Below are 17,750 nucleotides of genomic sequence, written 5' to 3'. Positions count from 1 at the left end.
GTTTTAATACTTAGAATTATTTTTCTTATAACTATTGATGATTTAATTCTGTAACCCATCACACCCAAGTTTTGTCAAAAAATTAGGACTTTATTGTTTTGTAGTGATTAGTAATGAAATATAGTCACACACATTGATTTAGAATGTCAGCATTTAAAGTTGTTACATCAAAAAAAAAATCAACATTCTAAATTTCTCTGTAATAGTTTGCTCTTGTTCTCGGGCCAAATCAAGAAATGAATAGTTTTGTGCTTTAGTGTTGTAGTTGAAATGTCCTTCAGTCTTGAATATATTTTTTGTTCCCTGTTTTAATCTTTTATAAATAATATTTACAATGTTATATATAAGATCCAGTTAGTACTAAAATAATTTTATAATTCTTATAATTGTAGAGTGTTAATTATTTGTTAACACTCCTCCAGGTATAAGATTCTTAAAACATGCTGGGATGTTATAAAGGCAAAACTAATATAACAAAATAAATAAAATTAAATCATTGTAAAATATGAATATTCTCTATAAAACAAAAAAAATGTAATGAGCTTTCAATGTGTATTTACATAATTGTCATTATTATCTATTTGTTGACCATGATCATTTTTGCTTAGTACTTATGAAAGGATATGTTCATATGTTCTTAAATACATGTCAGTGATCTGAAATAGTAAATATATTCTCTAAATTTGTTCAGTCAATTATTAGGATTCAACAAGTTTTAACGTTTAATACCATTTTATATTTAAGTGCATGTACATATATCAATCTATTATATGCTTCAAATGGTCAGTAAGTTAACAATTTTAAGTAATGAAGTACTCTCAGCAGGTTTTTTGTTTGTTTGTTTGTTCGTTCGTTTGTTTTTGGTTTTCTGGCGTCTTGCTGGCCCTGAATACGATTAAGTCTTTCACCTCTAGACTTTTCTGCTGTCTTGTTGTTTCCTTTGATTTTGCAAGTAAGGGTTAAGGGCTCTATTGACAATGATTATTGGTACCTCAGTCACACACACTCATTATTGATTTATTTTTTATGATTTATATCAAAATTCTCTCCCCTGGAAACATTTTGTTGTTATGTAGACAAACCCTGTATTTGTCATAGTTGGACTAGAAGGGAGGTAATGAATAAAAATTTGAAAGATGAGAACTTTTTATATTTTATATATGCTTTTGTTTTTATTTAGTGTAACCTTTTCATAATCTACCTGTGATTGAGGTCTACCTCAATACTAAGGTATCTAATATATCCTCTTGCTGTTTTCTTTTGGAAAAGATAAATTTACTGTTTATTTTGAATCTCACAGTGAAGTCATGAGTAAGATTCGAGATTTAAAGGATGTTACCATGTTCCTACATCTACTGTATATTCAGAGAAAAAACAAAAAGATACCTGAGTCCCAGCTGAAACCATGTGTTAGAAATGCCCAACCACTGGATTGAATGGTGGGTTTACTACCATCCTCCCTTCTGATTTAAAATGGAAACGGAGAGAGATAGGAGGGAAACCATGTATAGGGACTTTGAATACAGATAAAGAAAGCGCTTGAAGTAGGAGAGAATTAGCAGGAGTGTGAAATGACCACTGGATTTAGTAAGTAGGAAGTTATCATGTTAACCTGCAGTAGCACTTTTGGAGGAGTTACAGGAAGTAAAAGGCTGATTTAAAAGAAGAGAAAAATGGAGACAGTGATTATAGACAACTTTGAAAGTCTGGCTGTAAAAGGTAGAAAAGAAATGGAGATCTGGAGTTGAGCGGGGAGGTCAGGGGAACAGAATACGTGAAGGAAGCTTTCTGTCTCTCTCCTCAGTTCACACCTGCCAGTTTACTGTGTTGAGCCATTTGGCCCTGAGTCATCTGTCTGCCTGTGGTTTATCAACATATCCATTGGTGTTCTGTGGCTTAGCTGCTGATTTAGAATAAGACTTTTAGATTTGGAAGAAGCCTTATAAATCTTTTAATAAAAAAATGCTTTCCTTTGTTGATAAAGAGCAGAATTCTAGAGGATAATTAACTTCCTCTAATCCACACAGTAGCAGATCTCTAGTCTTGACTCCCAATCTCTAGGCTTTATGTTCATGCCTCTTCAGATAAATTGCATTCCCCTTGTGTGGGTTTCAGCCATTTATTTTATTTTAGGTATTAGCTAATGGTTTAGTTCAATTTAATCATCATCTGCTCTTTTCAATGTGTTGTACTAGGTTGGGATTGAAGATGCAGTGATGAATAAGATACACTCCCGTTTTGGGGGAGCTCCCAAGGAAAAAAACCAATAATAATATGATAGCAAATAAAACATAGCTGATAAAATTATTCTATAACATGTCAATTACATAAAGTGTGTTAACATTGTGATCTATATTCAGAGTTAATTTTATAAAGAGCAGGTACATTTCAAGTGGGATTTGGGTAGTTTTTAGCTCAAAACATTTCTCCCACTACTTTTTATAGTACTTTATATTCTATTATTCTCTAGTGGCCTAATTATTTTAATACCACAAAGCTTTAGGCTTTCCAGAACACTGAAGTTTAAATATTCCTGAGGGAACTGACCTGAGCTATTAATCACATACACCTTTTCATGGGAGGCAAGTTAGTGCCCAGGAGCGGAGAAAGCTAGATTCCAGGAGGGGACACTAACCAATGTAGAACACCAGGTACCTTGGGAGGATGAAAATGACAGACTCTGCCTTGCACTAGCCCCAAGTTTACTATAAATATATAACAGTACTTGCTGTGTAGATGTATTTCCTTTTTAAAATAATTTGTTACATTTGTGCCCTGGCTGGTGTGGCTCAGTGGACTGAATGCTGGCCTGTGAACCAAAGGGTCACCAGTTCGATTCCCAGGGCACAGGACTGTGTTGCAGGCCAGGTCCCCAGTGTGGGGCATGTGAGAGGCAACCACACATTGATGTTTCTCTCCCTCTTTCTCCTTACCTTCCCCTCTCTCTAAAAATAAATACATAAAATTGTAAAAAATAATAAAAATGAAATAACCTGTTACATTTCAATTGCTTAGAACAGTGCTTGTCACATAACAAGCACTAACAAGTGTTATTATCATTGCTATTATTTCTTAGTGATGTCTTGCTATAATTTTGTATTTTTAACATGCAATCTGAAAGCTTTAGATTTAAAGTCAAATTAAACTTGATTATAATTATCACTCTGAACCAGTTATTCAATACATATTGTTTAGTAGTTTTTAAGAAATTAATACCCTTGATCAAGGAGCTTACATAAGAAACAATACCTTGGGGAAATAAGTTGAATTGGATGGCAATATAAGATACTGCATAATGTGCCTATACAATTGTACATGTTTCAATACATGTATAAAAAATCAATATGAAAATACTTAGAGTACTTTAAGTCACAAAACTGTTTAATCAGTGATTTTTAACTGGTGTGCTGCAAGAGTTTTTAATCCATGCAATACCTGACTATTTAATCTTGGGCACTGGCCTCTTTTTTCTTAGATTATCAAATAAAATAATACCAACAGCCAGTACAACAATAGCCATTTGGTGTGAATGAATCAAAATCATACCAATTTTTTTGTCAGACTAGTAAAAAGTATATTATTTGATTTGCCACAGAATTTTAGTAAGTAGTTTATTTTTGCCAGGAGATGAAAAAGGTTGAAAATTGCTGGTTTAAATCATTAGGACTTTTCAATGAGAAGTGCATTGGAAGTCAGTATTTGGGTAATAAACTCAGTTCTACTCCCAAGTTTATTGACCCCTCAAGGCTTTAATTTTTGTGGACCTCAGTTTTCTCTTCCATAATGATTTTAACACATAACTAAGTGTTTTGGGATATGTGGCTGATAATGTCTGAAGTCTCAGATAGTTTGTTTCTAATGTATTATTTATGTGTTTATTGTTGATTTTGTTAATTTTAGAAATTTAACAGATACAGCCTCCTAATTTGTTGGGATTATAGACTGAAACCATAGTGCCTATTAAAAAGTCTTGTCCCTAAAGATACATAATGAGACTAAAAGAAAAACATTTTGTTTCTTTAAGCCTCAATATACGGTTGCCTACATTATTTCAAATATAGATAACCTTATAAATAAGAAATAAATGAAGAGAGGAAGGAAGGAAAGAAGGAAGGAAGGAAGGCAGGAAGGCAGGAAGGAAGGAAGGAAGGAAGGAAGGAAGGAAGGAAGGAAGGAAGGAAGGAAGGAAGGAAGGAAGGAGGGAGGTGCATGGGGGGGACAGATTACCAAGGAACCAAAAGTAATAAAGTAATTATGACAGTCTTTGTAATGGATTCCTGCTTCTATGGGCATTGGAGGAGTTGAGTAGCTTTTGGCGTGGTAGAATACATCCAAGCTTTGTTTTTCTGCCTTTGTATTCTCATGAATGCTTCTAGAGTGAGGAGAGCACCAGTGCCCATGTCTTAATTTCCAGTTTGATTAATACCTTAGTAGGGATGGATTTTATAGTGGCATTGGTATGTTTCTTAAATACAGCATTTTCTGCCAACTTAGACTAGTGATCATTTAACCAAAGTTAATCTAGAAAAGATTGAGGGATCCTTTAAAAGAGCCAGGTATTTATCATATGTTTCTGAGCAGGATGAGCATTCAATTATGTCTGTGTTATGGAATAGTAACTTGGTGCCATTAATAAACAAGATGGACATGCAGACAAGAGACTGAGGGCACGTGACCATTAGGTATTTCTGTATTCCGCTATATGACGGCCCGAACTAGAGCAGACACTATAATAAAGAGGAATAAATGGATTTCAAATTTTCCGTCTCCTGTCAAACCCATATAAGACTTAGTGAATAGGTTGTAGAAATTCAGTTCTTGTTAAACAGATATTTTCTAATTTTTTCCCTAACCTTTCCTATCCTTCCTGGAGACCATGCCTCCTGATTTTATTTTCCCCTTTGCACTCACTTTATTTTTTCCAGATGTCCAAAGTCTTAACTGACAAATTTATTCAGAAAAGAACCCCTTTCCTCATTCCTTTCTGCAGACTTGAGCCATTTTTCAAGCCTTTTCGGGGTTGACATCCTGAGTGCAATTCTAAAGCCATCTTCTGTTCGTTGTTGAAAATAACATAGGCGTGGAAGGTGACATGGTGCTGGAGAAGGAGCACAGGTTTCAGAACCTTGGCTCAGGGCCTGCCTTTGCTGTGTATGGACAGTGTGACTCTAGGCCCTTAGTCCAGGTTAGTTCATCTGAGAAAAGGAAATCTTAGCATAGTTCTTTCATTTTCAGTATGTTCCTTTTAAAAATCAAATGAGGTAATGCATGTGAAGTGGTTTGTAAACTAGGATGATGATTCAGTTCTTATCCCTATTCATCAGCTCTTTTTTCTTACCTGTAGACATCACCCGGTAGAGGTCTTTTCTGTGTTTTATAGGATCAAATATGATGCTGCATGTGAAAACACATTGAAACATAGTGTTATATAAATATAATCTTGCTAATACAGGAATTTGTTCTCTTTCAAATCACTGTGTTAGTGCCATCTAACTAGCAAATAGTAAGTAACTAACTAGCACATAGTTAATTAGTTAGTTAAAAGTAATGAAGACTAGCTGGTATATAGTTATTTTGTAGAAATATGAGGGTTTTTAATATTTAAAAAGCTCACCTCAAAGTTAAGTCTTAATGAATAAAGTTGTCCTTCATTAGTATGTATTAAATTAATGTTTTACCTTTTCAATCTACAAATCAAACTTACAACTGAATATTTACTACATGTATTTTTAAAATACTCAATAAAAATATTGGTGAAAAACTTTATCCCCCTAGAACAAACTTTTTCCTGCACCCAAATGAGTTCATAATTTGTATCTGAGGACTTTGATATATATTTTTCAAAGTAATCTTACCAATTAAATTACATTACACATCTCTAATTTTTACTTTTTATCCACTTATATTTTATACTTGTATACTTATATTTTAATTTTAAGATCTTTATCACTTAACAGTAAGAAAACTTTTATTTTTAAAATTACCACAATAGTCTTATAATAGAAAAGACTGTCTTGCTCAGTGATATTTTTGCTATTTTGTTTAATGTAACTAAAGCAACTTTCAAACAGTTTGAACTTTTTTTCCCATACAAAACTAGGTTGCTTGTAATTACTTTAAATGTTTCATTTTAATTTTATGATCTACAATATAAATTCAGAGAGAGATATGGGTAGCTCTTAACATTATTTTTAGAGTGATGAATGAATTAATAATTTGATAGTCAGTTCTGTTCTTTTTATGATTTTAATTCTGTTCTAAAATAGAACATGGATTTTATATGTGGTTTAATAATAGCCACATTTAGAACTTCTGGGAAATCTTTTAAATGCTAAGTGTCTTAATTTCATCATCTCTGGTACAGATCCTCTTCCACAAAATCTGATTAATCATTCTTGAATCATAAGAAGCAAGAGCAACTCTGTAATTTCAGGGCAGAAATAACCTTAGAAATTTTGAAGACCAAATTTCTCACTTCACTTACAACAGAGTAGAAACCAGAGGGGCTGTGAAACTTGCCTGATGTTATGCACCTAGATGAAGGCAGAACTGTTCCTAAAATCCATCACTGGTGGCTCAGACTGGTAACATATCTATTGCCCTTCCTATCAATCACTGAGAGCCTTGATCTTGGTCTTGTTTTTGTTGTTTCGGCTGGCATGTGTAAATTTCCAGCTAAGGGACTTTTTTGTCACTGGCACATGATATTTTCAACAAATATTTGCCAATTTCACTCTGTCAGCACAAGACAAATGACTGTAAACAACTTTTATCTTCAACTAAATGTTGGTCAACTCAGTGAAAGTGTTTAAAAATTTTAAATTGTTGTGTATTAAGGAATTTTTCTTCACACTTCAGAAGATGCCTTCTTCCAATTTACAGATAGACTGAAGCATTTCAAAACAAGCCGTTTCTGCTCTGTAGGTTCACTCTTACTTCAAGGGGTAGCACGCCTTCCATTTTTGGAATACCACTAACTTTATCAAATAATGAAACGTGAAGCAATTTTCAAAATGACAAATATGTAGGATTTTATAAGATTTGATTCTGAACAACCTTGTCATACTTGTAAAATCTTTCGTACTGGTTTTTTTGGGAGGTAGGTAATCAAAAGTACAGGTCATTCAAAATTTAAAAGTTCTTAATTATTAATGAGCTTTATTATTAATTAGCACAAGAACAGATGATTCCCTTGTTCTTGTAACTAAATAAGGCTGTATAGAGTCTTGGAATTTACCAGAAAACTTGCGTATTCCTTAGCGGTTTTAAGATTTCTCTTTCCACTAGCAGTTGACTGAAATATAGCATCTTTATCCAGATTGTTTACCATTTAGAAATCCTGTATTGCATCTTTACCATGTTATTCGCTAATTAGAAAATTGGGGTGTCAGCTACACACCCAGGTGTCACTGTAGCACTCCCACTGTAAGAAAGTTGTTTTTTTGCAGTAGCAATTGATGTTGGACCATTATAAAGAGTCTTATTATTAATAGCATTTATTTAAAGTCTAAGAAAGGGAGAACCTTATACTGTACTTACTGCATTCGACTTAGCAGTATAAGTAACCCAAAATAGCAGTGCATCCCAGAGGTGAAACGTGCCGTGGAAGTGGCCAAGAGGCAGAGTGACTGTTTCTTCTCCGAACCCAGGGGCTCACCGAACCATGCATTTCGAATTGGTGCATGCTGGTTCCGGTCACTCTAATTTCTGTGTCGTCTACTTTAATAAATATGGTGGTGGGATTAGTTTGGTTTTAATTAAAAAGGTTTTCTGGGGCTTAAAAAAGTAGTAACTGTACTCACAACCATTTAATGTTTCAGTATGGTCTTTTTTTTTTACAGTGACTTCATCTCCCCAGTTATGTTTTTTAGCTTAATATTATAAACTGTTAGTTTTTTTTTATTATTTATGGCCAAAGAGGTGGATAAAGTACCAGAGATAAAAATGTAGGTAGGTAGTAACCACCCATTTGACTTAGAGTATAAGTATATCCTTAGAAACATGTGAATAAAAATATAGGCAAGTGTGTATTGAAGTGTTTACGAATGCTGCTATGAGAGTAAGATTAAATGGTAACCAGTGAACCTTTTGATGTGATGCATGACCTACAAAGTCCTACATGATCTGTGACCCCCCCACTCCCCATTTCCTTGCCTTTTTTATTATATTTTCTCATTACCATTTATCCCCTGTATACCCTCTTCTACCCTCCCTCCGTCCCCTGCAATCACCACACTGTGGTTCAAGTCTCTTTTTTGTTTGTTTGCTGATCCCTCCACCCCATAAACACACCCCACTGCAGAGCTATCAGCCTGCTCTCTTTGAGTCAGTCTCTGTTTTCCTGTTAGTTCAGTTCGTACATTGGATTCCACATGTGAGTGAAATCATATGGTATTTGTCTTACTCTGACTGGCTTATTTCACTTAGCATAATGTTCTCCAGGTCTATTCACACGGTAGTAAAGGGCAAAATTTTCTTCTTTTTTTATGGCTGAGTTGTATTCCATTGTACAAATGTATCATAGTTGTTTTATCCACTCATCTACCAATGGGCACCTGAATTGCTTCCAAATCTTGCCTATTAATCTGGTCTTCTACCACTTGTCCCTTTGTTCACTCCGCCTTGGCCATGGAGATCTCCCACTCAAATCGATGACGCTTTTCTAGAACATGTTAGGCATGCTCCCCCTCAGGATATTTGCAAGTGCTGTTCTTCTGCCTGTGCTGCCCTCTCCCCAAGTAAACACACAGCTACCTCCCTTTCTATAATATACACTTTATGAGAGCATGGACTTTTACTTATTTTAATAGTTATTATATCCCCATTGCCTACACATGCCTGGATTGTCATAGTTGCTAAATATATATTGTTGAATTAATGAGCATATGTCATACTACAAATAATTCTAAGTAATCTTAAATAAGGCAAGTAACTCATATTCAGTCATACCAAACTCTTACTAATTTTTTGAAACCATATCCCATAGCACATAAACTTTTGACATTTAATGAAAGTACTAAATATGGTAGTAAAGTAGCCATTTTATCGTATATATTAAAATCTAATTTCTCTTGATATGTATAGAATTTATGGGTTTTAATTTCATATATACATTTCAATTTACCACAAAAAAACAAGGTTTAGCAAAACGTTCATTTCTAAAATAATTTAATATTATACCAACTAAGGAAAAATGTATTCGTCAAATCAGTTTCATGATCATTTTCTTCATACCTTTACCCCATTTATTTTATTGGAAGTAAATTTTAGTGCTTTGGATTTTTGAACTTCATTTTACAAAATTCAAATGTTACATTTATATATTTAAAACATTACATATTACTGAAAATTTATGGGAAAACTTAGGGAAAATCTTTTAAAAAATACCTGAAGTATTTTTAGATTCTCAGTATGAATCCTATCTGATGTTTCTCACAAGCTCTGATTATGTTTTTGTTGTTTGTACTAGAAGTTACATGGGAAGACGAACAGAAAAAGGTGAATGGTACAGTAATTGATGACATACCATTGCCGCAAAAGAAACACCAGTCTGAGCCAGGTTTGTCAGGATTTGGAAAACCACTGAAAGCATGAGAGGATAAGCATGGCATTTCATGCTTTTTAAATACGTGTGTGCTTGTGTCTCATTCTTCTCATTTTGGTGTGAACTCAGTGTGTAGCGCCTATTGAGATGAGAGTGGTGAACACTTTATTTCAAAATTTATGTAAAATAATTCTACACATTTTGGGGAAAAAGAACAATTATTTTATTATTAACATTACTTCTTTGGGGAAAATGGCAGCTATAGGCACAAATGGTCATTTATATCATTGACCATTTTGACTCAAATTAAAGTATCTTAATGAGGAGACACTTGGCTTTTTAACAAGTAGTGTAGTAAGCTCAATATATTGTTTAAGTTTTGTTTGTAGACCATTTCTTATTTTTCATTTCAAATGCTGTTAAGGTGATATTTTATTATATCATCACATATTGGTAATGACTTATTTACAATGTTGAAAGCTAAAAATATTGCCAGCAGCAATTAAGGAATAACAGCATAACATGTGAATTTAATAGAGTCTCCTCAAACCATTAATTCCACCAATGAATTGAAATGAAATGACTTTATTTCCCTCTCCCTTCTTTTGTTTGGAGAGATATGATTAGTAGGAGACAAAAACTTGAACCGGGAGTAAAAGGAGAGAAGCAAAGTGCTAATAAGATAGTCAACTGGGTAATCAGTATTGCTTTTAATTAGTAATTGAATGAGGAAGAGTCCTTTAAAAATTTCATTCAAAATTTTAGAATGCAAATGGAGTTTCTGATAACAATATTAAAATTGGTGTATCTATAGTAACAATGTTAATGTACTTTTTCTGTGGTGATTCATTTCCCATTAGATCTTTAAATACCCATGTTTTAAAATCTGCCAGTGTATAAATTAAACTAATTTATTAATGAATATTAGTTGTTATCCCATTATATGCCAGGCATTGTGGTCGGCACAGAGTTACTGGAGTAGACAAGACAGATGCAACAAATGCCCTCATAGAATTTACATTCTGCAGAAACACATAATTAAACAATAATTATACAAATGATTGAGTTACTACAACAGTGATAGGGTGCTTTGAGAAAACGTATTACATTGCACAAGTCTGGAAAAGGAAAAATGCCATGGTGAAAATGGCTTAATCTGAATTCTTTTCTAGTAAAACAATCACATACTGAAATTTTACTAAAATAAATTGAATTTTGTATGGAGAATTTAAATAAACTCTTAAGAGTTGTAAGAACATATCTTACATGTTTTCTCAGATCTTCAATTAAAAATCACTTAGTTTATTTGGGAAAAGTAATTTATTATTATTATTATATTAGTATATTTAAGGTGATTTAAAAAGTAAACAAAATATATGTAAAATTAGGTTTCATGTTGTGATTGGTATGGCGAATATCATTACTGTAAAAATCTCTCCTCGGTATATCTGTGATGTGGATTATCCCTAATCATGGACTGTTACTTATTTGTTTGTCCTGTTTTCCCTCATGTCTGATTACATGAATATGTGTGTGGCCATAAATATCTATGCAAATAAATTATATTGTATATAAAAATTATGAAACAATGCAATGTTTCACTAAGAAATATTTTTAAATCTCACAAACAAGATTTTAAAGATCTCCTTTAGGTAATGTTAATTTGTGTATTCCTGTCTATAGCATATATTTTTTATTAAGCCCTGTAATTAAATAAACTTTGTGTGCAATAGAAGAAAATTAATGTAATTAGAATGTTTTAATGTTATGGTTTAAAATGTTTATAGATTTTTCTATTTTGCCAATTGTGCATTTTCCTATATACTAGGAGATTCCTGGATATTCAAAGCCTTAATGTGATGAGTAAGTATGCAATATCCCGAGGCTATCAATGCTATGTTAAATTTTAGTTTTCCATAAATATTATTGTCTATTCTTAAAATAAAGGTAGGATATGCAGAGAATATTCTTAATTATTGAAACTTTGGAGTGATATAATGGGAGGAAATAGTGTGACATCAGGGGAGCTGATTAAGTTTCAGTAACGTGTTTATGAACTTGGGCTTTATGGAGATGTGTGGAGGCATTCTTTATTTTGTATTTAATTACATCTATGATTTCAAAGATCTCAATTGTGATCAGTGTGTAGAACAATTTTCATTTACTGAAATCTAAGAGGTTATCTTTCATTAATTGTCAATGAGTTTTATTCCGAGGATTATTTTAGTGAACTTGTGGTGTTAGAAAAGTTTGGAAGAACATAAACCCAAACATGATATGCAGTTTACTATGTATCGCTAGCATATATATTTTTTCCATTGCCATGTTATGCAAGTCTATGCAAGAAGAATACCTAAGAATTTTGCCATTTTTAGGATATATATTAACAGTTAAATAAATTCATTTGAAACTTTTATTTTAAATATAACACTATAGAACTGAAGGTCTAAATGGCATTGTATAGACTAGAAAATATATCTGCTTATTTTGAGGAAGGATCTTGAGATCTGTGAACTAGGCTGCCCTACGAGGATAATCAGTAAAGGAGGTGATTTATTTTCTTTGGGAAAAATAATAATATTTATCATATTGACATCTTTGGTGTGAGCGTAAAATATAGGCTTATTTAAAACCAAGTGATTTTAAACGCCAGGTCTTATGAATAGTGTTGATAGTAAGTAAATAACTAAATGTCTTCTTCCTGTGGTATGTGAATTGGATTTTGTTTTGGCCATGACATCAACAAAGTATTTTTAATGTAAATCAAGGATATGTGAGCATGGCAAATCTGTTGTTTATTTTTTCCAATGAGCAATCTTATTCTAAACTAGAGTGCTATGGTCCGTAATAATGCAGTGTTGGTAAACAATGAAACAATTTTAATCTTGTATTTTATTATAATTTGTACTTTGAGTTTACCTGTTCTTATAGTAGTTAGAAATATGCATGAGAAAAGAACATATTTGTACATAAAATATTTTATTTCATATTTTTCTTAAACTTCTTCTACAAAAAAGTCTGGTAGGAAAGCTAATTTCAATTAGATTGACTGAATGTTTTAGAACTGATACAGTTTCTCGATTCTTCTAAAATGAGAAACATTTGGAACTAAATAGTTAAGAATCTACTTTGAGATATAATTTAAATGATTTCTAATGTGTTTGATGACTAATTCCTCCTATTTATAAAAGGACTATCACTTTGATTTGTTGTTTCCTAAGAGAGAGTTATGCCATATTTAGGATAATCTTCTATTGACTTAGCTGCCCTCCCCAGTGTTGCTGCAAACCGTCACAGTGCTGCTCACCTGCAGCACCTTGTCTGGAAAACATGTTTCCTGAAAAACCGAGGAAGGGAAACACTTTGCTCCATTACTGTATGACCGCATGGTAGTTTGGAAACAGAAAATATTCACAGTAATGAGTTGTGTTCTACTTACTACAGTAACAGCTTCTGTGCATAAGCACTTAGATTTAGCATTATATGACTTAGTTAATATATTAGTCTTTAATTTTTCTCAACATGGACTTGCCCGTGTTGTATTCTTGTTGGATCTGTGACTGTGGAAAGTGTAGGGAATTTTTTCTTAGTTCTTCCTTTGAAATTATGCTTTATAAAGTTTATCTTAAGGAAAAGTAAATATTCAAAGGTATACTTTATTAGTAAATTTTATGCTTTAAAATTTTTTGTTGAATTTTGAAGTAATGGACTTTCATTTTCTTTTATTCTTGGATAGTTTAATATATCTTAAAAATAGAAACAATTTATTCCAGTCTAATCAGTATTCTAAATTAGTCTTCTAAGTAGATGCTGATCTAAACCATCTACCTGGAAAAAGAATTAAGTTTGTTTCAGTTCAATATTAGCAGGTTGGTAATTTCAGATTATTTCTGTATTGCTGGAGAATGAATGTATTTTAATATTTTACAGAAAAATGTGATCTAAAACAAAACAAATACTTTAAACAACACATATTAACCGATGGAATTTTATAACTAAATACTATTGTTACCCTTAGACATAAACATGGCATTATTAACAGGCATATTTTTTGTAAATAAAGTGAAATTCATGATTTATGAGTTTAGTTGTTCATTTATAGTTGGTTCAGGTTTCTCTGAACATACAGATAAGGTTATAAGGCCAAAATTGTACTTTAGTGACTATCTATTTTTATGATAAATTGTGTCCTGTAGTTTGAAAATCAGTTATTTTAAATTCCTTCAATACATACTCTATTTTTCTTCTGTGTTTAAAATTGCATTACATATCACGCTTCAAGGGTAGAATCAGAAAAACTGAAGCTAGGAAGAAGAATGAAGAAATTTAAAAGATAAACTTTTTAGTGACCTTTTAAAAATATTATACTTTGCTTATTTTAATAGGTATAATTTATCATGAATGTTTAATAATTTTGTGGTTGCTAACAAATTATGAAAACTTTTAATTATTTGAAAAATAAATTTAAATACTTGGATTGAGGTATTTTTTGACAGATTTTTTGTCACAATAGAGAAGTTTTAGCTTGAAATCAGTAAACTTGGTAAACATTTTGCCTTTATATTCTAGGTGTATCCTGATCCTTGTATGATTGAGGCCCTACTAAATGCCATATTTTGCTGTGTATAATGTGCACATTTTGCCCAAATTTTTGAGGGAAAAATAAGGATGCACATTATACATGGGTATAATGATTATGTGTCATGGCTATAGTACTGGGTATAATAGTCCCATGTGTAATGCACACAGAATCATGGGTGCACATGATACACTGCAAAATAGGGTAGATACTTATTTAGGCTTCATTCTGAAAAGGATCTCTTGCCCCCAAGGTAAACATTCTAAGACTCCTATGACCTTAAAAAGCCCTCATAATATGATCAGCTTTTAATTATGCCAGAAGTTCTAATACACACTTAAAGACCTGAGGCTTCTCTTTCATTTTCAGAAATCTTTTTAACGAAGGCTTGCTCCTTACTCCTTAGAACCTCTGTTTGCTCCAGTACAATTAAATCTAATAATAGGACCAATTATATGTCTGTTGTAAATGTGGATAAATGGGAACCTTAGCCAAATCCACAAAGTTTCAAATAATATCATACATGCTTGTTTAAAAACCATTCTTATGGATAAACACGCTCCTTATATGTGCCCCTTTAAATTAAGTTGATTACAGATTACTATTTTTGTTTAAGTTTGATGTGTTCGGTTGAAGTGTAATATTTAATACATTACATTGGCAAGGAAAAATTTTTTGATTCACAAAAATTATATAAAATCTGACATTACATTTTTATGAACTAACCAAATATCTTAATGAAAATGATTATTTTATGGATCAGTTTATCTTCAGTAGCATTTTTATTTTAATGACTAATGCAGATAGCTTTCATATATATAATGTTATACTTCTTTATTTGACTAAAAGTCCATTCTTTTCATAGATTGCACCTTCATAGTATCTTACATTTAAAAATATTTATTCAAAAGTAACTATAAGTTATGAAATGATGTTTGCTCTTCATTATATTTTATAAGTGCCACCTGTTTCAGTATATTATCTGAAAATATATTATTTCTATTTTGTAGTTCATATTGTAGAATCAACCCTCTGCTCTGAACTCCTGACCACCCCCTGCAAAAAAAAACACACAAAACTGTACATTCTGTTTACAAAGTCTTTATAATTCCTAAGTCTAAGATTAAGGTCCAGCCATAATTGTGACAGTACTGGACACCAAAGGGAGGTTATACTTTTACTGTCTTTAATCCCTCTAACTGGTTATTGGTTAAATGAACCATTGGAGAATTCTCACTGGAACTGCTATTAACAGCACTGAAAAGCAAATGTTTGTGGCAGAGAAAGGGTTAAATGAAGAGCAGGAGACTAGGAAGAGTAGAGGGTTGAGAGGAGGTAATCTTAACTTCTTATGGTTCCCTGAAGTCTGTGATTCATTACAACTATATATGTGAAATAAGTCTTTATATTTTATTACTATTTAAATAAGATATGGCTGTTTAAATGGTGTTAGTTGACTATGTTTCTGTTGTAAAAAGGCTGTTTTCATACAAATAGTATATAATAAAAACTGTAACCACAAGAAAGACAAAAAGTCCAAGAACATTTAAAAAATACTTTTGGCATTAATGAACGAAATGAACTAACAAGCAAAATAGGGACAGACTCATAGAGCAAGCTGGTAGCTGTTGAGGGGCAGGGGCAGGGTAATGAGAGTGAAAGGACTGCGCTAAAAATTTATAAAAAGAAAGAAATCATGGACACGGACAACAGTGTGGTGATGGCTTGGAGGGAGGACGGGTGGAGGTAGGTGGGGGAGGGTACAGGTAGCTTAAATGGTGATGAACTTGGGGTGGTGAACACACAATGTGGTGTATAGATGATGTGATGTAGGACTGTGCACCTGAAACCTGTAGTTTTGTTAACCAGTGTCACCCCAAGAAATTCCATAAAGAAGAAAAATAAGTAAATATATTTGGTGTAACTGTAGGTTATACATTGCTATTTTATTATGTAAATGAGCATTAAATCTAATTAAAGTTAAATCATTTTTATATAAGATTAGTTATGATCTATTAATGGATTATATTCACGTAAATGATAGAGAAATGATAGTAGTAGTGAGATCATTGCCAAATCTTTCATTTTCATCCTTTTGTACAACATAAATTTTGTATAGTTTTTGAAAATATTGAATTATTAGTGCTAGTTTTTACCATATTTCTCACAAGAGTAATAGCATTGGTGAATGACTTGCCTAGTTGTAGCATGTACATTTAGAAAAAAATATTCTAATTAAGTACCGTGTAATAAAATGTCAAATTCTAGTATCACCAAGAAAAGATTTCTTGTTTTCTTCCTTGTTTGACTTTTTATTTCACATGTTTTTATTGGGTCATATAGCATCTAGTAGAAAGAAAATTGACCTGGTAATCAGGAGACCTCTGTTCTATTTCTGGTTCTGCCACTGAACTTGTTTGTGACCTTGGGTAAGTCACTTGAACTCTCTGTGTCTCGCTTATTCACTATAATAAATTGATGAAAGGGTTGAGAAGAATTTTGAATTTCTTTGAATTCATATAATGTAAACATTGCTACAGTGCCATGATAAAATAATCCAAGGTACAGGAACATATTAGGTAGAGAAACCTCATTTATTGTTTTCTACAAAGATATGTTTTCTTAGAGATGGAATATTTGTGAGCCACTATTTTATCCAATCTATAACAATTTTCTTCTAACATATGAGGAAACTATTTTAATAGTATAATAAATGTCTGTAGAACACTTTTGCATAGAAAAAATAATGCAAGGTATGATACAGAATTCAGCTAACCTATGATATTTCTATATCTGTGATTTTTTTTCTGTCTTTTCTTTGAGAAGTGGGTGGACTGAGGAGGGAAAAGAAAATACGGCATGTATCATATTAACATATAAGGGCATCTCAGGTGGATACTACTTTCCTACTGATAATTCTATTAGCAAGTCTAGGTTGTACTATCATTATGATGAGATTTAGTCTCTAATTTTGAAGAGGTCAAAGATGTGCTTGTATAATAATCCAAAATGCATTGTTAAGTTTCAAAATGTGTTCCTTTGGTAGTTCTCTGTAATTCATACTAGGATTTCTCTTTTTGTCTGAGAAAGAAATTTTGGTCATGTTTGTCCTTTTTTCCTAGCAAAATGTTTTTATTTTTCTCACTATTCAGGGAAAGAGAAAAGTTTGTTGTAGGAAATAATGCTCTCAAGAGTTATAATTCCAATATATCAACATTCTAAGTATAGATTGATGTAGTTTCCTACAAATCATTTAAAAACTATGATACAACTATTGTAGAAGTGAATGTGTTTTTATTTAAGAATTTTGTGGTACCTGATTCAAAGCTAAGTTGGTAATTAGACAGGAGGTTTCTGGTTTTGTATTACATAGTTTATCTGTGTCAATCATACCAATACTAACTCATGAGTTTCTTTGGAATACATTTATTTTGATGCTGAAATTAGCGTATATTTTCTGCTTTAAATTATTGTATAAAATGACTTTTGAACTGTTCTACTGGCAATGGGGAAATAGCATTTCCGAAATGTGTGTCATATGTTACAGTCGATGTTGGATCTGGACGGGCAAATTTGAACAGAAACATCAACAATCTGTTTCATGGTGTCTATAAGAACTTTCTTAAT

General features: G+C 32.2%; 1 protein-coding gene across 18 annotated transcripts in view; it reads left to right on the top strand.

The window, feature by feature from the left end:
* Positions 1-17,750, top strand: part of RIMS2 (regulating synaptic membrane exocytosis 2) — a 470,156-nt gene that overhangs the window by 303,296 nt on the left and 149,110 nt on the right. The gene's annotated exons all lie outside the window — the stretch shown is intronic.

Source organism: Artibeus jamaicensis, unplaced genomic scaffold (genome assembly GCF_021234435.1).
Source record: "Artibeus jamaicensis isolate MK-2021 breed Jamaican fruit bat unplaced genomic scaffold, CSHL_Jam_final scaffold_916, whole genome shotgun sequence".
Taxonomy (NCBI): Eukaryota; Metazoa; Chordata; class Mammalia; order Chiroptera; family Phyllostomidae; genus Artibeus; species Artibeus jamaicensis.
The sequence above is the reverse complement of the archived record's forward strand: the minus strand, read 5'-3'. Positions and strand labels throughout refer to the sequence as shown.